The 23,214-nt window shown below is 37.5% G+C and overlaps 1 long non-coding RNA gene across 1 annotated transcript; it reads left to right on the top strand.

Moving 5' to 3' along the window:
• Positions 1-7,058: 7,058 nt before the first annotated feature.
• On the top strand, positions 7,059-22,241 carry LOC139673075 (uncharacterized). Its single transcript, XR_011698057.1, has 4 exons — positions 7,059-7,390; positions 8,863-9,005; positions 21,033-21,105; positions 22,207-22,241. It is a non-coding gene; the product is annotated as an uncharacterized lncRNA (long non-coding RNA).
• The last annotated feature ends 973 nt before the right edge of the window (positions 22,242-23,214 follow it).

Here is a 23,214-nt window from a genome sequence, read left to right as displayed (position 1 = left end):
GGTGTTAATATAAGCTTTCATATGTTTCTTTTTTTGGACTTTCTGGCTAGTTATTATCAATAGTCACCTAAAAAATCAGTCCCCAGTGTCCTGTAAAGGGAAAGTCCCAAAGATATTCAGAAATTACAGTGGTACCTGCTGGCCAGCAAAAGGAGGCAGATCCATTGCAGTCATTTCAGCCTATATAAAATAGGAACCAGAGACAATTTCTGTACCATATGCAGAAATGTGCTGTCTAGGGGAAATTGTGGTCTAATGCACTGAACACGAGAATGACCCATCAGCAGTTCTGGTTGTCTTCCCAGTCCTGCCAACGCTGTGTTGTGCAGTCTTTAGCAATTAATTTTAAAAATTTGCAGGGTATGGTACAATGGAACAAGAGCTTGCAATGTAGTTGAAGAGATTTTAGCTGAGATGCTGCGGTCAGTTTTATGCAAACTTTTAATTCATTTCAGGGCACAGCTGGGAGACCAGTTTCAACTTACCACTGCAGGGAGTTAAAACAAACCTGTTTCTTAAGCAGTCAAATGAACAAGGAGCATTTACACAACCATTTAATGTGTTCAGCCATGAGGAAGTAGGTCCCTGCATCGTTTGGCTTCCATGGGAAGACAATTCTTATTTCACCCTGATTTCTCTTACTTCTAGAAATGAGAATGGATATATACCCTCTATTTTTAGAGGTCCCTCAGATATTGAAACAGATACATAACTCTCTCAAGCTTTTCTGTTCCAATAGAAGCTGAAAGGAAACAGGAATGGATATGCAAGGTCTGAATGGAGTGTTAGCTGAAGCACAAGTGAATGTTGCTCGCAGTCTTTGCTTTAGACAATAGACTGCATGGTAACAGGACTGCAAAGAGAGACCTTGCCTTGCACCACTTCAGGTGCCCAGTTACTCCAGTATCCTTTTTCACCATGCTTATTTTTGCCATTTCATCAGAATAATTTAGTTTAAAGGAATGTTAAACCCATAGACTTTCTGCACTGTGCTTGCTTATTGTCCTACAAATGGACTTGTGCTAGAAACCAGTGTGACGGCTACCCTGTATGTGCCATACAGAGTTGTGCTGAATTAACTCAGGGCATGATTGTACCATCAAACAAATTCACTTTAATCATTATACGTGCATGCTGCCTCATATAGAAAAGTTTTAACTTGGGGAAGGACAGCAAAAATGTAAAACACCAATATAAGCTAATTTAAGTATCAATCATCCAGTATAGATGCATTTTTTTGGTACTTCCACTTCATGTTTTCATTCCTACTTCTTTACTGTAGAGCACATTCATCCTTTTATTAAAAAAAAAGAACTCCTCTGTATGTCATCCAAAGTGATGGAGATTATGAATATTATTTTAGAATTGTTGTCTGCTTCAGATCTGGACTATTTTTAGTTTCAATTGCCCAAGAGATTTTTTTTTCAAGATCTCGAAGCAAAATGTCCTCTTGCTTACTTCCCTGATTCTAGCTTGCCATGTGAAACCCTACAAATTCACTGCTTCTAGTTATCAGCACTCAAGACCTGGGATGTGTCTCAAGTTTAGTGACTAGATTAGACCAGATATTCAACTTTTAGATGGTTAAATGAACCCTACTTATAAGCACTTTCTATACTGTAAAAAATGATCAGTCTGGCAAATTGGCATAATACTCTAAGGTCTCTCAGATCCTGAATTGCTCTGAAGTCTCTCAGCTGAGAAATAAAACAGGGTCCTGATTAGCAGTGTTTATTAAAAGCCCTGTGGTACTTTTTGCCAGAGCTGACTATAGATGGGTAATCACATCCATGGTTACATAACGAAGATAAACATTTCACGGCATTATAAACTCTCCTGCTGTGAAGCACAAGCCACCCACCAACTGCCTGATTTTAGGAAGAACCCTCTCTATTACATAAGTGTTCAGTATGGGGGTTTCTTGCACCTGCCTCTGAAGCATCTGGTACTTGTCACCTTCAAAATCAGAATTCAAGACTCGATGGACAACTAATCTGAGCCAATCTGGCAAATTTATGCAACTAAAGGCTCTTTGTGACAGGGGAACGTGTTATAGTTCTCACTGATGTATCTGCTGAGTTTCCAGGGCTATTTAAAATGTGTATTGTGCGTTCTTCCTTAAAAATTAATTTTTAAGTTGCTTGATACAAGGTAATAGTGTAGGAATCACTGTACAAATGTGTGAGTGGGACTGTATTCATATGTGTGATTGTGGGTGACTTTTAAGTACATTTCTGTTCATGAAGAAGCAATGAATTGCTAGCAGAGAAAGTGGGAGTACTATTATATAAGTTGGAGCTATCCAGGATATCTTTAACTCATTCTCATGTGCTTTATGCCTTTTTCCTTTCCTTGCAGAAAGTGCAGAACAGGTGTCACTATTTAACATTGTCTGTATCTCACCTTAGATTCAACTCCTCCCTGTGGTTTTTAGTTATCCTGAATTCCTTATTGCTCCGACAAGCAGATCACACAAATGCTACCAAAACACTTGTAAAAGAATTTGCACAAGAGTTTTGTATCAAGGTACTTTATCAGTTATAGGAAGAAAAAAATTAGATACCTTCTATTAAAGTAACATCTTTGATTTCAAAGTAATATTCAAATCCCAGGTAGGAAACCCGTTTTTTTTTTTGTAAGGAGGTATTAAGCTCTGCATTGGGAAACAGTCATGTTAAAATCAAAGAATTTTTTTTCGTAGCCCATATTTAAATCTCACTGATGTTTCAAAGAGATAAGCTCATGCATAAACGTAGTGGCATTCTTGAGCACTTTGTGGCTTTAGGATAGTATAACTTGCTGCCTGTATTAAGACACATTTAAGCATTTCCTAAACAAAAGTCATGTAGTGCACAGCAATAGAATGAAACATTTTATTGTGGGACATCAACAATATCATATCCAATTGAAACATAATGCTCTTTAAATAAAAAAATTTGGCAGGATTAGATGCTGTATACATGTTCCTCAGTAATGATATTTAATATTTTAAACATCAGATTGATCTGAAACTCTCCAACCAATAGACTGCTTGAAAAGCTCTCCAAATATTTTCATCTATCGCTGTGGGTTGCAAATGTATCGGCTCTTTGTCTTTTTCCTGGTTGCACTGATTGCAACTGTCACTGAGTCACACAGCTTGCTTTGGGCCTGCAGCCAAGTTGATTACAACAACAACTTGTGAACCATAAAAAGGTAGTGTCAGATCTCAGAGAGTGCTGATTTATAAAGAAAAAGGACACACTAAATCCTTCTGAAAAAGACTAAACTCAATAAATATTTTTGCATTGTTCTCACTACTTTCTCAAAAAGGAATTAGTTATCAAGGTGAAATTAATCATTTTGAAACATCACAGTCAGCTACAAATGAAAAAGATGTTGAAGCTGTCTGTAGTCTGTCAGATGTTAAGGCAGTACATGTTAGTGCACAGATCACAGACACAAATTTAGGGACAAATGTGCCATAATAATTTATTTGTTCCTTTCAGTGTATTGCAGTGTTATATATTTTTCAGTAAAGTGACTGCTCTCCAGCTCTCTAGGAATATTTGAAGTCTCCAGGGTTATAACAATAAGACCAACAACTTTCTTTATATAGTAACATTTACACAGATTGTCTTTATACAATGGATGTTAAACATACCAAGTAGGAAGGAATTAAGGTGTTCGCTTTTGGGTAGCACTGTAAATTACTATTATTAAAATAATATCTCCTTTTTGAAAGACTGACTAAAATGTTTTCTCCCTTTCTTCCACAGGACAATATGGTACACATAAATAATTTGGTGAAAAATACTTAAATTCACAATATTTTAACCCATATATTTTATTTGCACTAATTCCGTGGGGTTGGATATATAGATAACTTTTAAAGAGTTTGGTGCATCTGTTGAAACACCGGTTCAATTTAAAAATTAAGTTTTGCATAGATAAAATAATTCTATAAAATAATAAGAAGCAAAAAATTAATAACTTCTGTGGGTCTGCTGACACAAGATAATTTTTCTGTTGTACTGACCTGTTAGTGTTAGAATAACCTGTTGTGTAATAATAATCCAGCATGTTTCTTTTCCATGCTTATAGTAGGAAGCTGATCTCTATTCCCTAATTAAGGAAAAACATCCTAATATCAAGCCTAAATTTATTCATTATCAGATTATACCCATGTGTTCTTATGATAACACTGTCTGCTAGCTTAAATAGTTATTTTCCCCCTTCATGTGTTTATAGTCCATCATGATGTCAGTGCCCATACTCTAGATGAGCCAGACCAGAGTCTTGCGTTTTCTTCTCATATGTCAGGTTCTACGTTTCCAAGACCAGTTGCATAGCCCGTCTCTGCAACTACTTTCTCTTGAAGTCATCCTTCTTTAACATGAAACACAGAAATTGTGCAGAATAGTTCATATGAGGTATTGCCAGGGCTCTGCACTAATGGTATTAATCCTTCCCTCTCCTTGATACAGCCTGTATTTCTCTTTTTCTTTGGTTATAGTGGATTGGTAGCTCAAATAGGTTTGTATCCAGTTAATGTATACATGTAATTCTCCTCCTGAGTTGCCTTTCACTGCAGAGCTCAGATTTTACAATAAAACTTTTCTTCTTAGTTTCTAAATGCTTGATTTTAGACTTTGAGTTTCACTTCATTCTTGTTAGTCCAGTCCTTGAAGTTACCCAGTTCTTCTGGTGTGCCATCCTCCTCTTTTGCAACCTCTTTGCTTTGTCAGTCCATCTCATAACTACAGATGTTTTCATTGACTTCTACATCTACCCTGATACAAACAGGACTAATCTCAAGAGCAGTGCTGTAGAAACTCCACTTGCTGCCTCTCCTTTCAACAATTGATGAGAAACATCTGCATTTTGTAAGGTGACATGGAGACCACTGCTCCTGCATGCATTGTTAAATGAGATTTGAAGATGCATTTTTTAAACAGAAGAATTAGAGACAGGATAACAGATTTTTTTTTGGGTCAAAGATGTTAGAATATCATTCAAGGCCTTAGAGCTATTTTTGTCCATCAAAGTTCCCCCTGCCTACCTCAGACTGCTAAAATTTGTAGGCAATTCACTAGTTTATATGATGCAGTTTAACAACTTCATAACAATGAAATGAAAATAAACAGTATTAATATTCCGATTAAGTATAAAGAAGTGTGATCTAATTTTTATGCTTCTTTTGATTTAGAGCTCTGATTAGAAGGCATCAGAAAACCTACAGCATGTCTCCCTTTTATTCAAGTCTGTTTTTAAAACTGTGAAAGTAAAACTAAAAGCCTCTGTGAGAAAGAAGGTTGTCAGGTTCATTGAGATCCAGAAATTCAAATGTGTCTTGAAACAGTAAGGGACATAGTTTCAGTTTAATCTGTAAATCACAAAGCTGCATCAGAACTAACAACAATTTATATCATTCTTTACAGTTTCAGTATACCAGGCAAGACATAAAGAGTAACACCTCTTATCTGCTTTCTCTTATTTTTTAGATTGTAAACTATTTTGAGGTAGGGCTAGTTTTAAGATTATTCTGTTTCCATAGTGCTTAGAAAAATGGGCTCTTATTCTTAGTTGGCACTATTGTAGGAAACACCATTTCTGAAGAAGTATGGACAAAAACTGCCCTGTTGCCAATGAACCATGGATAATAGTAATGCTTTACATATTTCTTCTTAGCCTCCACATTCTGTAAGGATAAAAAAAATCTCCCACTGTAAATAACAAAGTACATGTATTTGCTATACAAAGAGCAGTGTTCAGTTAATGTAATGACTAAATCCAATTCACAAATATACAAAAAATTTAGTAAGGTTTTAGAAACTATTTTTAATTCTTTCCATCATACACTCCAGCTGCAAGTTGTATGATATGACATTCCTCCATCTCTGATCTGTATAAGAGGAGAAGGAAATTTTAAACCCTACTCTTGGTTTTCCAAGATTGATTAAAATGCTTCAGCACAGCTGAATTGTGCAGGTGTAAATTGTCTGTGTGTGGGAGGAAGAGACAGAATTGCTTCTCCTCAGCCTGATCTGACTTACACTACAGCAAACAGCCTTTTCTCCTTTACAAAACGTGTGGTAGTTAAGAAGCATCCTTCTCCTCTTGTGATCTGGGGTACTTACAAAATGATTCCAGTTATTCATTCTAGATGGAAATGCAGACAAGTACAATGTGGAACACATGGTTGGAAATGTGCTCTGGTTTTTGGTGGAATTCTTCCATTGCTATATCAATCTTCTAAATGCCTATGAAATGCCATTGTTTTTAAACTGTCTCATACACACATTCATGGACACATGTGCATGTATAGCCATTCACACATACACAAGTGTGTGCACATATATATATACATATGTATGCACAAACGCATATCTCATGCATGAATCACAGAATGGGTAGAATGTGGTAGTTTAACACCAGCTGGGAATTAAACTCCAAAAAAGCCACTCCACTTCCCCCCACTCTCAACCAGTGAAAGATGGACAAAGGCAGAGACTGGGTTGAGATAACAATTTACTGGAAGCAAATAGCAATGGAATAAGAAATGCACAGTAATAGCAACAATATTAATAACAAAGGTATACAGGAGAGAAAGCGCTTTACACACAAAAGGTGTTCAACACCTTGACTCAGTTCTGTGTGGCTGGTGTGCAGGTCACTGAGCACTGGAACAGATTGCTCAGAGAGTTTGTGGAGTCTCCCTCACTGGAGATATTCAAGAACCATCTGCATGCAATCCTGTGCCATGTGCTCTAGGATGACTCTGTTTGAACAGAGAGGTAGGACTAGGTGACACACTATGGTCCCTTGTACTTGTTTCAGGGAGGAGGTGGGGCTTAGAGATGTGTGGACATAGCTGGTTTGCTGTTCTATACCACCCACGTCATTGCTGGGGAGCATGGTTTTGGAGGGAAGAAAAAGACGAGGACAGACCATAAGTGCACCATTTTGTTCTCTTTCTTCCTCAGTGAAATTGCCAGCTGCAGTAGAACTCTGGCTACAGTGGACTCTGTTCCTCTACTAACACTGCCTGTCCCTTTCCATTCCTCAGGAAACGCAACTCTGGGCAGCACACACAGCCAGGATGTGGCTCCAAGAACACAGCCAGGATGTGGCAGTGCCAGTGAGCTGAGTGACGCAGTCCAGGAATGGAATAGCAGTGAGCCACAGCCCAGCCCAGTCCAGCGGTGTGGTTCAGCAATGGCAGCAGTGAGCCCAAGCCCAGCTGAGCCGAGCTCAGCAGTACAGAAAAGAGGGTAGCAGAATGCAAACAATCCAGCCTTTTGAGGGAAGTGAGGTGTGAGTGAGGCACTTAGGTCATCAGAGGACTGAGGATATGTGTCATATATATTTTTCTGCCGTGATTAGCCCAAGCTTGTACTGAGTCTCTGTGGTAAGAGCATGAATTGATTCCATATCTCTTGATTTCCCTCTCATATATTAACTGCACATTATTCTCCTACTATTACTAGAGAATGTGTACCTGAAAATGCTGTGTATCTGCAATTGCTGGGACCGCTATTTGGCTTGACAGGCTATGAATCCATTTAGAACAGTAAGAGTGGGCATGCTAAAAGTGGATTGGTCAAGCATTTGGGGAAATTAAGAAATTAAACCCCAAGAGATCTTCCAAGAGCAAAACTTTCTTCGAAGTGAATGGAGGGAGCAGCTGATTGACATATATTTCATAGAAAACTCAAATTCACCTAGTGTGTAAGATCAATTGTTAATGTAAAAGCAAATAGCCTTTTTTTTCCCCAGTCATTTGATTAGAAAGAAACTTGCTGTGCACAGGACATATACTCCTGGAGAGATGCAAAGGGCCATCCAGTGGAAAATAAATGTCAAGGATGTTCTTCGGACTCTTGTCTTTTTCGATTCCTATCAATGAATTCTTGAGATAACATCTCTTTGGTGATACACCCTCCTGAATGAAAATAGTAATTATCTCTGTTAAAATAGGAAATACCATCTGAGCAGCAGTCCTATACCACAGTTCAGGTTTCAAAACAGAGATAGTTTATCTTCAGGAATAAGGAGTTGTCAAGCAAAATAGTCATTCAGCACATTTGTCCATTTTATGTCCCCTAATCTTCTGAAACCATTGGAAAAATTTGCTGTGGTGTGTTTCACAATGTTAATGATCTGATAGGATAAATGATATTTGTTAAAGTTTTTAGAAGTCCAAGAGTAGACAAAGTGGGACAAAGACATAATAGAAAGAATCAAGGAAGGCATTGTTTTTTGTCCATACTAGATTTCTTTATAAGCTTTCAAAGATCAACTGCTTTACTTTGAGGTGGAGAACTTGGATATGATATGTAGCACTAAATTTTTGCTTGTTTTTATTAGTTCAGCATTATGTAGACAATATTGACTGTAAGAGTTAACTTACACTTTTAGGCAATAATTTTTTATGGCCTACTATTCTTGTATGTATTTTCAAGTTCTATGCTATTTGAATCCTACTGTCAGGAATTTTCTGCCCTCCACTGAATTAGTGATCTAATAAATGTTACAAATATTCAAACTGCCAAATATGCATAGTTTACATATACACTTTCAGTTTTGCTTTTAGAAATGTTACTGTGTTTTGTATGGCTTATAGAAGGTTTGGGATCAAATTTCTGCCCAGCACGAGAATGTAAAATTATGTTACTGGAGACACATGAGCTTATAGCAGCCATAAATATATAAGAAATGTAAGGAAAATATATTTTTCTAGGTTGCAGGATATATGCTCTTTGATATCTTTTGCCAACCATGCAATGCAAGGGGTGTTTCCAGAGGAAAGACAGTGTTACTGGGAAAATACAGTTTTGCAATAATTTGCTAACAAAACACTATCTTGTTTTCATGATTTAGGTACAAGTTTAAGTAGCCCTGAGCAGTCTGACCTTGGGACCAGCAACTTCAGAACTTTGGGAACGCAAAAGGAGCAGCTTCTTGCCACTACTAATCCTCTGAGCATTTCAGCTGCATTCAGCTTTGTTCAGCTAGATCAGGGTGTATGTCCTTTAATCTTTCCACATCTCTTTTTCCTTTCTCCAGTAAATAAATATGTTTATTTTATTTTCCATTAGTAACAGAGTTGTAATTAATGGCTTTCAGGATTGGTGAGTGGCTGACATTTGCTTTGGGATTACCTCAAACTGTCAAAACATGACCATCACCTATGTTGGCCATGACCATATTTCACTGCTCATATATATGCTAGTCATTGTATGGTGACTGCTTCTATTAAATGAAACACATGGAAGAAGCTTTGCCAGCATCATAATGAATCTTCTGAGAATTATTCTCTTGTGGTTCAGCTGCCTTGCTGAAGCTCCCAGATCTTTCATTTTCAAATTTACCATTTACATTTCCATAGACTTTAGTCATTATCTCACAGGTAAGGCAAAGAAATATGCAGACCCAGATTTGGTGCATGCTCTTGCTTTCCAAATCTCACAAAGATTCTTCAAACCATGGCAAATTTCTTATGCAAGTCAAACTACTGTAAATGAAAAAAGTTAGATGCAAAAAAAAAGCTGTTGTAAAATTATATACATTTATGCTTTACATGTTCTCATGGGATTCAGAAACACAGAATAGATGCTGCTCACAAATTACTCACAGGATTGCTATAGAAGTCATCCTGCTATTCTTAGAAACAGTTCTGAGAACATTTCCTTTGCTGTACCATTGCGAATAAATCCTATTTCATCTCAAACCCCACAGAGACTCAGAAACCCTTTCTGTGACACCTTCATATTGATCAGGATACCCCATTCCATCACTGTAGGTGATTCACTAAATCTTTCCAAGCAAGATTGTTACTAACACATAACTACCACCCAGGTAACAGAAATGGTGCTATCTCTTGTTGCTGAGTGAGTAATCATGAGCTGGAAAAAGCAGTAGTGAGAATCAGGCAGTACACAAAAGGCTGGAGAGTCAATATTAATCAGTCAATGTGATGAAGAACTTAACTGGTGTATTTTTCTCCAGCTTCAAATAATTCTCTTTAATATTACATTGAAGTCTCTTTACATAAATCATGATTTTCAGGCTGCACATCGCAAAATGTGATCAGCATTTGAAATAAAATCCCGTTGCTGATCAGTTTGAATGCAAAATATATTTCAAGCAGAGATCCCTATAGAGGATAAGGCTTCTTCCACACCTGTTTGTATCAGTTTGAAAATTTTCTTTTTAGATTTCGAAACTGTCCCTGACTTGGCTTCACACTTTGCTGATTTTTGTATTTGGTTTGCCCATCCATTTGGCAGTTTTAGATACTTCTCTTACTTCTTTTCCCGCCCTTTTCTTCTGTGACTCATTCTTCTGTGTATACTCCACATTCTTTCTCCCAAACACATGTGTCTGGTAACTCTTATGTGGATACTAGAATTCATGAAAATTGCAGTAATGCTCCCATAAAAGCATATTAAGAAAGAATATTAACATTTTCCTAATGGTATTACTGAAGATTTTACTTTTTATTTTAGATACACTTTCTCTGCAATTTATTATATTTAGTATGATATATAAATATTTCAGGTTTTATAATGCAAAAAGACATGAATAAACAAGTTCTTAACAATCAGAAAGAGGAGTTATATCTTCACTGAGAACAGAAATGTCCACAAATACTGGCAAGTCCATGAGACAATCTGCATGAGAAAGCCTTCCCTAGTAAAACCATGCAATCATATTGCATAGAGTATTCCTATGAGACATCTGCTTGGGGTTTATTTTGCCACTTCCATATTGTGCTGTTTTGGCATGGCCATTATTAGGCTTTTGAGGTTTGAAACAAACCTACAATAAAATGCTGGGTTTTTAGTGTAGTTATAAAATACTCACAGCATGAAGTCCATGACTTCCTCCTCATACACCACAAGTTAGGAAACAGTGTGGGATCACATTTGCCTATTGCTATTTTCCTAACGTATTTTGAACTTTTTTTTCAGCCTTTTTTGTTTGTTTGTTTGTTTGTTTGTTTGTTTGTTGTTTTTTTTTGTTTTCATTTACAATCCTTGTATTTTCAGTAGAGGAGGGTGATCTACCAGAATCTAACACACAAAAAAATTATTCAAGATATATGAAGACTAGGCAAAATAGAGAGAAGTCTGAGGAGAACAGTGTTATGTTCTTTGAGAAGACAGTAGGGAGACCCACTGATAAAATAGAACCTGTGCCCATCCTTATTCCTCTCCTTTGAAATGCAGTGCTAGATGCTATCTGAGATAAGAAAACACACAAACCCAAATCTACACATGCAACTAATTTAATAAAGGGATAGGAGGGGTGACTAGAACAGATGAAATGCCAAAAACGTACTTTGCCACATGAAAAAGTGGAGCTGGGATTGGAGTGGGTAAAAAATTTAGTCCATATGGTTTCATTATTGATGTGCAATGTCTTTGTCATCTGCTAAGCACAGAGAGATGCAACTTTTGAAGTGTGTTGTCCTAGTTGAGCTTTCTGATGGTTGTTTCCCCATATTTCTCTTTAAAGAATGATAAATCACCAAGGACTAATGCATAACATTTTCTTATGATTCAAGTAAAAGTTGTGCCTCTAGTCCCCTCCAAATATAACTTAAGATAGAGTCTATAGAGAGAAGGACAAGAAAACATGGGGTGTTCCTTACTGTGCAGTAAGACCGTCTGCTTGCTCAAGGCACCTAGAAGGGAGGCTTTAAGCAACGTAATTTTTCTTTTGATCCTGGCAAAGATTCTGTAGCAAAACCACATTGTCCATGCAAGATCCCTTGGATCAGGGCTTACTAAGCATCCAGCTGACAGGACATATGCATGAAACCATGCTGAGCTTGCCTAGGGGAAGTGGTAGGAGTTGCCATGCTCAGGGAACTGGGCCAGGCAAGCTCTAGGAAATGGACCTTCCAGTTATAGAGAGGTATGCTGAGATATTTTCCCATTGACCATAACTGTTTTCTGTATCCCAGATCTCTTGGATTGTAAAACCAGGATATTGGAAGACAGGTGAAGACCCTTTGTCCTGGGTTGAGCTGGCAAAGTGCCAACTGTCCAGGACAGAGTGAAAAGGGTTCCTCCTCCCCCCAACCAGCTAAGGGGTAAAGAAGAGGGAGAGAGGAAAAAAAACTTCCAAAGCCAGGTCTATGCTGAAACTAACTACATGTATTTATACAGAAAAGAGAAAATTAAGAGGAACTACAATATAATACACACTTACACAAGTTATGTATAACAAGAAATAATTTCCCACTTCCCAGTAAACACAAATTCTACCATTTTAACTACAAATCATTCTAGAGAAGTCAATTCTTCAGAGACAGACTTAAGCAGAGAGAAAAGCTAAGAACAAACATTTTACTTCCCTAAGATAACACGATGGTAAGCTGGTACTCCAGGCTTGGGCCTCCCCATCCGTCCTGGGACAGCAGAGTGTCTTGCTGGGACCACAGCTGTGAAGCAACTGACCAAGCCACACCCACACACCAGCTCTTACCCCTTTTGAGATGATGCAATATGGTATGGAATACAATATTATTGGCTAGAAGAAGTCAGCTGTTAGCTAGCTCAGCCCAGCTCAAGTCAGCTGACAATTCCCAGGCCTAGCTGAACTTTAAAACCTAAATTTAGGCCCACCTGGCTAAACCCATAACACCCTTTGATGGAATTCCCCTGGGATCAGGAAGGAAAAGTGAGCAGAAGGTATAGAGCAGCCTAGAATTCATGTTTTTGTCTTCCAAATAGTGCTTAAATGGTTGACACCCTTGCCATTAGTTCTCATGTGCTACAACTTCAGCCTGGGAGTTGTGCAGAACAGTAACGTTGCTGGCAGTCTTTGTTGGGATTCGATTTGGCACAGGATTGTGGGATGGAGGATGAAAGGGCCGTGGGACCTGTCTGGCATGTAGTACAGCACAAGTGCATAGTGAACAGCACAGAGTTCATCCTCTGAGTTGTCTCATTGTTCTTCTAGTGCTTTATCACGTCTGTGTGGGATGTGTTTTTCTCCACTATGAAAAATAAATTTAACTCACAGTACTCATATTACTCAAATGGGGTGAGGTATACATGTTTAATATCAGTGCTGTCATTTTCTGAAAGCTTTGCAAATTATGTTTCCCCTTGTGTTCAGAATTCTCATCGGTCTGATAAGACAGTTTCTACCCCTGTCCACTCCCCCTGGCAATCACAATTGCCAATTTACAAAGCAAAATACTCCAGATCTTTTGAGCTTCTTCCTCTTAGAAAAGGCATACCTTGTGCCAATACTAATAGACAGTTTTAGTGCCAAGCTTCTGCTTGATCCAGTCACACATTTTGATAAAACTTTCAGAATTTAGTAAAGCATGACACGTTTCTTGCACTAATCATTTTTTAGTGAATTATTCAGGAAGTCTAAAGTAATAAGAGGCTACTGTATTTTGTGAAAGACAGCCTTCCCGTTTGCTCTGCCATAAGTATGAATATTGAAGGAGCCATCTAACTGAGACTCAGGCAGATAAAGTTGTTATACAGTTGTTTTTTTTTCAGGTGGGGAAATAGCTAAGTTCTCCACCTATGGGTAAGAACATTTTAATCCACAAAAGGATTAAACATCCAATTGTTTACATGAATTTTACCAGCAATTTTAACAGGATCAAAATTAGTTCTCCAACAAACCATTGGAAGTCTAAGCAAATGCACTTTTACCTCTCATATTTTTATAATTTTTGTGTTATTGGTTACAGGTAAGTTCAAGCCCATGAAGTAAGTATATGTCATTTAGCCCTCTTAGGAAGGTGCTTGTCTATGAGCTGCAATTTGCTCATCCTTACTTTCAGCAAAAAGTGTATGAGTAGCTCTCATTAGTGCAGGGAGTTATACTGTGCTCTAGAGAAGTCTAATCAATTGCCAATTTTTAATTTCTGAATCAAAGCTGTTTATTCGGCATTCAAGAACAAATCTATATGCATGAAAAAGTCTAATTTTTAAGGGAACTCAAATAAGTTAGAAATAACTCTGCTTATTAGGAAGAAAAATAAGCAAACCTGAAGTAAAAAAAATGTGCTCTGAATATTCTGTTTTCAGGGAAATTTAAATATTGCCTATAATTTCGTGTGAAGTGGTTAACGTATTACCATTATAGTTCCAAATTTTTGCCCTTGCTCTGCATGAGTCTAATGACAGTCAGGCCTCAAGTAATCAGAATAATTAAATCATATGGGGATAATACAGCAAATACACATAACAAAGCAAATCATATAGGTTCTTTCATTAACTCTGCATGGCATAATCTCTGGCTGAATATAAGAATGTCAATAAAATGCATAACATAACACCTTACCGTGTAAATATTACACATGTTTAATGAACTGAAACCTGATCATTTATTTAACAATTATCTTTCTGTATAAAGGACTGTAATGATATTTGAGTACATTAAAGTATACAGTAAATATTTCTGAAGATTTAAATCCACATTTCATCCAGCAAGCAGGGAATAATTCTGTATGTCATGTTATTATCCTGGAGCTCCTAGCAGAGATCGATCAGATTGGTTGTACTGACAAGACTGAAGTGTTATGATTTTAGGGAGCCATTTTTGGACTGGATATTTGTGCGTCTTTACCAATTTCCATCTTAATGTATATGCGTGTTTCCGTACACATACATGCACATATGCAATAGGAGATAGAGAAGAATATTATAAAGTAACTTGCAAATAACTAACTTTATAGGACACTGTGCTGGTTTAAAGGTAAACCATTGGGAGAAATGAATGCAACTCTAAAGAGATTACAAGTCAGAATTATAAGTTACTAAAAAGATTACAATAAATACAATGATGCAGAGAAAAATTTGGTTTTAACACACAGAAACCAGATGTACAACCCAGCACCCTGGGGCATAAACAGAACCACCCCTGGTCTGAGTGCCACATGGTCCTCCTGAGTGCAAAGTAAAAGGAAAGGAAAATCTGTTGGTAAGGATGATGGTCGCAGTCTGGTTGAGAGTGGCAGTCGCAGTTTTGTCGAGGTTCTGGTCCTCCTCTGGATCTGACAAGTGGTACCGTAAGTCCCAAACCCCAAAGATTATATATGCTCAGGTTCAGATGGGAATGCCCATTACGTCCCACAGGATGGGGATTGCACAATGGTTGATCTAACTCTGTGAGTCATGGGATAGTTTTGGAATTTTTGATGGCCTAGGTCATTGCAGCTGCCTATTATGCCAGTCATGACCCCTCGGGCTGGATGTGAAGGGGTTAATGCTTCCCTGGAGGGGAGTTATCACAGCTGAGTCACTGGTGTGAAGACAGAAACATTCCCCTGCCTCTCAGGGTTCTCTAACACCCAGACTGTAGCCACCAGAGGTGCCAGGTAAGCCCTGGGCAGCTGCTGCAAACGATCCATTATTAACAGTTCATCAGAAATGAGATAGAGGGTGTAGAATACAGTCTTGGTTACACCTACACAGTGATAAACTGGTCCAGGCTGCTGTAACTAGGACAGACACCTGCATACAGAGAATATTACCTAAAATACCACACAAAAGCTGTATCTATGGCTTTGCCATAAGGAAGGATGCTGTGGTGATTGGATGTTTTTTACAATGTGGATAGGAATGTTCAAATAAGCCCTTTTAAGGTAGATTTGGACAAGCCATAATTTCTAAACCATAACTAGCAGAATCTCTGGCCCAAAGCAACATGATACATCATGGAGCTGCAAAACAAGTCACAGTATAAATCCCTTTGTTTGTGTGTAAATTTGGATGTTTTGTCCCATAGAGCATGTAATATAACCAGATACTAGCCCTGGCTTTTCTTCAAGTTCTGTTTGCCATTGCTTTTTGTCGTGAGTAATAGTTTGCACTTGAACTAACTGAGTGCAGTGCGTGTAAAGTAACCTCTCCACATTAAGGAGCATTTTATACTCAGTTTACGCTGCATTTTTGCAAATGCTATGCAAGAAGAATGAGTGAAGCCCTTCAACTGTAAAAATAGATGATTCAGCAAAGTATTGCCTATGAGTCACCCTTACTTTGCTGAGCAGATTTTTGATCTTAATGATTGTCTACACCATCCTCAGAAAGCATCCTGAAGGACAGCTGTAAGTAAAGTAATTCTGGCCCATTGCACCCTTACTTAGTAGCAAAATGGTACTTATTACCTCCAGTCAACTTGTCTGGATCTAGATGACAGTTTATAAATGCTTCAGATTTGTCTGGCTACAATGAAAACCATATTTTCATTTTTGCTGTCCACATACATAAACCCAGCATTGGCAAATAAGTCTGCAGCATAGAATGATTTTATTTAGCAAATTACTAATTTATCACTGGGATAATGCTCATTCCTACCAAACAATTTCAGCAGTTAGGCTGGTGACCTAGTCTTTGTGTCGTAATCCCAGGTGAAGGACTTGTTTTGCATCTCATGCATGAAAGCATGAAAGGACAGGAAAGCAAAAAGAAAACATTCAGAAAGTGTTTGAAATGCTTTTTAAGGGTCAGATTTAACTCTTTAGTTACAGAAAAGCATTCTACAGTTGACATATTTGTAAAATACTTTCTGGAAAGACCTCCATGTAAATTGAATTACCAAATCAATTGTTGTCTTCCTATGAGCAAAGTTCATCAGTTGAAAATGCAGGGGTCTTTTTCTCAAATAAAAGTTTTCTATGTAGGTCACAAAAAGTTCAGTCCTCAATGAGAAACTTTTCAAACGTCATATCCAATTACAAACCAGTAATTTAGATCCGCATGACTGTTTGTAAGAGAGGATGATGCAAGGATTGGGTTACTGAGTTCACTGCAAAAATGGTATTTTTTTTAACTAAACCCAATTTTCCAAGGTTGGTTACTTCTATATTTGTTGAATTATTTATCCTAGTAAAAAGCACTGCCCAATCTAAGATTCTTTGGTTTCTTATCTACCCTATTAACATAATTGGCAATGACCATATGCAAAGCAGTAAAAGATTCATTGCTGTCCTGTGTTGAGAAGCATCTGCCAGAACTACATGCTCTCCTTTAAATTGGAGATACTTTTTGGTTAAAAAATACTTTACTTGACAAATTCCAGTCTTAATCCTCCCAACGTGCATACCAAATGTGGAAACCTTTTAAATTCTCTGACATTCCATTTATATGCCAGATCGTAGACTAAAGGTGAACAAGGGTATCCATTTTGCTGGAACTCATCAGATAGACTACTCCTCTGTGCTGTCCATTAGCTGACAATTATGTCTGTCACTCATGTACAGGTAATTACTGGGAGAGCAACAAGTGCAGTCCAGCCAGTTTTGATATCCACAAAAATGTTTTATTTTTGTATGTGCGATGAATAGAAAATAATTGAAGTTGTCTCTGTTGCTGTACTTTAGCCACATCCATGCAGAATTTATATAATTTTGGATAGAAGAGATTCAAACATTGGGCTCTGTTCTGAGTTTTGGAATTTTGAGTTGTGATCTCAGCTGGGATCACTCTCTGATTTATGGTCATTTAATACGAGGCTATTCTTGGAAGAATGAAAATATACATATTGTGCCTTACATATTGGCTAATAATGATACATGCTTGAAAACACAAAGAAGAAAGAGTAGTTGAAGAGGGATGTGAACACAGCTAAAAAAATTCTTTGTGTTTACTGAATTTGGAGGCTAGAATACAATCCAGTCCCACCAGAAGGTGACAAGTCACATTGTCTTTAAATGAAGTGATTCTGGAAAAGAATGAAGAGTCAATGAAGAAAACTCTTCATTCAAAGAAGTTAAAGGACCACTGGTTAAACTCTACATTTCATGCAGAGTTGAGTCTGATAAGAACTTACCTGCTTTCTCCCCAAGAGCTGTTCATGCCAAGTCTTTGGAAAAAGAAAAGCCACACATTTGTAGCCTCTGAAGTTACCCTCTGAAAGAGAAAGGAATTATCTTTCTGTAAATCCTTTCAGCAGTTAAAACTGTTTTCTCTAACTGGGGTAGTGCAGAGCTGGTAAACTGGCCTGTTGGTCAGTATCTTGTTGTTACAGATAAGAAATTCAGAGACTACTCAAACTGTAACATCAAGTAAAGAAACTTGATTTGTGGCCTTCATAAAAACAATCTTCTATTTAACAAGGAAAAGGCTTTTGGATTGACTAACCATGCCAAGAAGGGATTTGAAAATACCAGAGTAGAAACCTTTAGCATTGCTCTAGTTCAAAAAGATAACTGTTAAGTAAACAGAACTTTCAAAGCAAGAGCTTTGCTCTGCATAGCAAATAAGCATTTAATCAGGCATGTAAAAGGAAGAGAGGCATCTCAGGTATTTCTGAAGGTGATTTAGGGGAACTTGGGACTGCTGTTATGCACTGGAGTTAGTAGCCTGACTAGATTTATAGAAGTGGTTAAAAGAGATTTGGAGAAACTAGATAAAGATTCTTCTGAGCTACACAGAAGACTGAAGATCATCCTGGAAAAGCTAAAATTGCTAGGAAGCAGTTCAGACCTATTTTTTGCTCTTATTGTTTTCTACGCCCACATTTGAGGAACATGGAAAGATTCTTGCTAAAACTGAAAAATCATAGTAGGAATATTCACAAAGAAAGCTGTATAATACATAATTGAATTATACATGCATTATGTGAAGTTCTATATTGAGAAAAAAGCAATGGCAATGAGGAACATGAGGAAGTACTGGGAAAAAAATGCACATATTCTGAGGGGAATAACTGTTGCTCATTTCCCTTCCTCAGCTGGTCGGTCTGCTTTTGGGTGAATTACTAAGAAGATATGTCACAAGTTATGTCTGTCACCGCAAGGGTTTTGATTAAAGTGGACTTCACACATGTAATCTGCTCAGGTCTGTTGCCAGTGGGTTGTTAGCAAAGGTGGGGTCATAGCTGAGCAGGAAGCATAGCAGCACAGGGACTGCAATGCCACTGGCAGGGGAGCTCTGAATTCTGTAGACTCTTCTACCTCCCCACTTCCACCCCCACTGCTGTCCATGGCTCAGCTGTTTTAGCCAGCTGATACAGGACCACTTTCACAACTGGGACTCCACAGCATAATTTCACTTGTGCAGCTGAGGTAGGAATTCTGGAGGCCGCTTCATCATGTTCTGTCCTCTATTGTGCATGTCCTGTTTGACAGTGATCACCACTAGTTTCCAGGAATACTTAACAGGATACAGTTAGATATTTTTTCCTATGTAGACACTGAACATATTTAGAATAAACACATAAGTGATTTCTCTCTACTTTTTTTTTTTTTTTAGGAATGTGATCAAAACTGGGCAAAATTTGTCAAACACATTTTTTCAAATTTTGACTTATGTATCCATAAAAATAAATTAGTCTCAAAACTATCAAAATTTTCCTGTTAACTGTTCACATTTTCAAATGGAAGTAAAATGCTTTTAGAGACTGTCACCCAGATAAATAAAGCTAAATTCATTGGATAAATTGAATGACATATTACACATCTCTTAAAAAAATCTTTTGTGAAAAAATTAATAATTAACAGGAGCATAAACGCGAACATTTAAAGTCAGTCTGAGACTTCAGCCCATACAGTGTAAAGGCATGTACCACCAATGTAGTATAATTCTGTAGTACTTAAAATTACAGTCTATTATGTTGAGCCAATTATTTTCTAAATCTGACATCAAAACCACATACCTCAGTAAGAGAGTGCTTTTTTAAAGACAACAAACCTGTTATTTTTCTGACTTAAAGCCATATGGCCTCTCTCAGACTTTCCTCAATGCACAAATTCACTTCTAATATTGAGATTAATTCACTGTTCAGTAAATACTTGTGAACCACATCTTTACCCATCTGTCATCCTGTATCAAAGAAGTGGCACTCTTGTATCTGCAAACATTTCATTTACTTTGGGTTTTTGAGTGATGCTGTCAGACTATATTTTCCACAGATATTATTTTTATTGATTCTTCAGTTTCATGTTTTGTCCTTGGTGATGTCAGTCCTTTGCTGGAGCTCATAAAGTGAACTGTATAATGAGAGTAATATGACATTGCGAGATTAAGGTGGGAGATTAAGATAAATCAACAGTGTTTCATGTTCCTGCTGACTTGTACTTTTTAACAGATACAGGTTGAAACTAATTTGGCACCGCTCTTAAAATATCCCAAGACCTCTTCTTGTTCCTGTTTTCAGAAGTCTTGCCACTGTTATGATAGAAGTACAAATTACTGGCTTTACTTCCTGTCCTTCTTTTTTTTTTTTTTTTTTGCTATGTAAAAGGCTGCTGACATTTCAAATGACAATTCTAGTTTCCTCCAGTTCCCAAAAGAGGAAGCCTGACTTCAGTGAACATTTGAATCAGAAACTACTGCCAAATGGAAATGGTGTCTTCTCGGGCTAAAGCTACAAAGATCGGATCCTGTATTAGCTGCACTGAGTTTACTACATATCTTGAACACAAGGCCAGATAAAGACCTTCAAATCTGAATATCCAGAAGTTACCTTTACTAGCAGGCCTCCCAACTCCCACAATAAAAAAGAGTTTGACAGTCAGACTGAGGAAGTTCTGCTATCACTCCTATGTCCATTAGACAGGGGAAAGCTCAGAGAGGTAAAAAAGGACAGTGTAGGTGGGTGGCAAGGAGGGATGAATATTATTGTTACTTGTCCTTTCAAATTCTGAGGGGAATCACGGGATAAGTAAATTCAGTAACAAACCACAAGGATAATTTGGTAACCTTTCTACTTTGTTAAAGCTAGTGTGAGGGAATCAGGAGTTCAATGTACTTGTGAATTTTTAGAGGTAACACCCATTAGGTTCACAGACAAAGCCTCAGTATCTGAAGAGGGAAAAATTCTTTTGTTCTAGTGAAACATCCTGCACTGTTTCTTACTTATTTGCGTCTACAGGGTTCCCATTCACAAACTTTACTATGATTGGGATGCATATTAGAAGAGAGGGTGGGGAAACATAAATTATGACCTATGACCGAGCAGTTTAAAATAGAGTGAAATACAAATACAAAGGTAAATAAATTTTAAAAAGCAGTATAAATAAAAGTAGAAGTCACATCTACTCAGCACAATTGTTTTTATTGCAGGAGTGATAAGGGACTTCAACAGAAGAATGGATTACAACTGTGTTCACTGCTGCTGCAAGACAGAATACAACAGGTATCTCTGACACCAAGAACTTTTAAGTACAGCCTAATTTTATTCAGCATCTTTACAGAACAATACATTCTAAAAGAAAGTCACATCTCTTTGAAAGGGGGAAGGCACCATAGAGTAATACATACTGTCACAAAAGGAATTGTGTCAGAAATGCTTTCACTGATTCCACTGCAAAGAGGACAAATTTATGTTTACATCTTTTTCACATATATCTCTTAAGAGATAATTTTACTTGCAGTCCTCAGGAAAGTACAGCCTTTTTTAACCCCCTTTTGAGCAAACCATGTATAATTACAGAACAGTACTGAGTGACCTTAAAGCAAAAGAGTTCAGTGTGTTCTGAAAAACACTGTATAACGTTTAGGATGCTATATCACTATATGAATCATTTTTATTATCACAAAAGGAAGCATCCAATTAGAAACAGACAACCAAAATTTTGAGTGATGGCATGGTGGACCACAGTGATTGGTAAAGTGACAAAAGGCATAATGACACGCTTGTGCTTGTCTGGTATAGTATTAGTACCAGGGCAACTGCGAATTAGAAAAATGTTACTTGCCAAATAATTTTTTTGCTTTAGTGGTCTGGATGCAGTTACAAAGTAACTGTGAATGACAATCTTGGCATATAAATAGTTAGCAGATATTCATTTCAGAATTTAGGCAGCTGTCTGGTGTAACCCGATATATTTTGTTAGTAGTTTCCCATATAAAATGCCTCACATAAGGATTTACAGCTAATCATCCTTTCTATATGCACACACAAGAGGATACCAGTTGCAATATAATCCATATTTGGCATAGAGAGATATAGTATAGGCAGAAGCAAATGAATTAGGATCTACTGTAAAAGCAGACACTCATAAACAGGAGCTAATTAAGAGTTTATCAGCATGTCACTATGCATAACAAACCCTAATATTTCAGTAAAGCATAGTGGCGTGTGCAAGCTCAGCTGTCATATCTTATCAGATTGAAGGCTTACGTGAGGTAAGGCCATGACTCTGCACACAGCACTGTGCTGTATTGTGGGAGTAGTGGGGTACGGTATGACAGGATGGTTCTTCTGTAAATCCTTACCACTGCTTATATTTTTCAGAATTAAAGCCTGACAGAAATGCCTACTCTGTACAACCTTTTACCTTTAGTAAGGTAAGCCGTTGGGGTCTTTGTTCTAAAAATAGAAATCAAGAACAAAGTGAGAGGTATTAATGTGAAAAAGCATTTTACATTATCAGAAGACAGATGCTTTTAGAACACCAAAGAGGCAGCTGAACAAAGGAACAGTGTCTTTAACTGCTGCTAGACATTCAACATTGTGCATATGCTGCGATTGTGTGAAATATGTAAGCACATCACTCATTCAGTGGGAGAAACATGACAGAACCAAAGTATTTATTATGCCAATATGAAAAATATTCTTCTTTCCTTCCATTTTCTGTTAGTCCTACAGAGCTCATGTTTTTCTGAGCACAAAGGTGCGCTGCACTGATATGAAAACAGGTAATTTCTGTTTAACACTTCAACTTGTGATCTGTCCATCATGATCACTAACTGTGCAGTTTAGGGCTCATTCCAAGTCTCACAGCTTTGCATTACTGAGATGTTGGCTGGGAAAGAGTCAAAGTGTCCTGAATGATGCAGCTTGAGTTTGGCAGCTGCGAGTCTCTAACTGTCTGATACCTGTATCATTACAAAAAGTCTTGTTCCCAAGTTTCCTCATCTGTTTTTTCAGGATCAGAAGAAGATTCATTACTCATGCTTGAAATCTTTCAAGTGGCTTCTGCCTGGTTTCTGGATTGCCAGGGGCATTAGACAGAAAGTGTTGCTGAAGTCCAGAAACTCTGAGGAAACAGGAAAAGCCTTTGATCTATAAAACCTTCTTAAAGAAAGGAAAGAGACTTTCCTTTCTGTCAATGCAGAAAGTAGACATGATGAAATCATTTGCTTTTTGAAAAGGGGAAAGATGATTCTGAGCTACATCAGAATCCCACTGAATGTAATTTTAATCCTTCCAACATTTATTCACATTGACTAATTGTTTGCAGTCTCTATCAGTTGCAAGAAGTAGCAGCCAAGAAATTAAGATATAAGCAGTTAAGTTCAA

Source organism: Pithys albifrons, chromosome 6, assembly GCF_047495875.1.
Source record: "Pithys albifrons albifrons isolate INPA30051 chromosome 6, PitAlb_v1, whole genome shotgun sequence".
NCBI lineage: Eukaryota > Metazoa > Chordata > Aves > Passeriformes > Thamnophilidae > Pithys > Pithys albifrons.
Note: the sequence above shows the minus strand (reverse complement) of the source record. Positions and strands in the feature narration are given on the sequence as shown.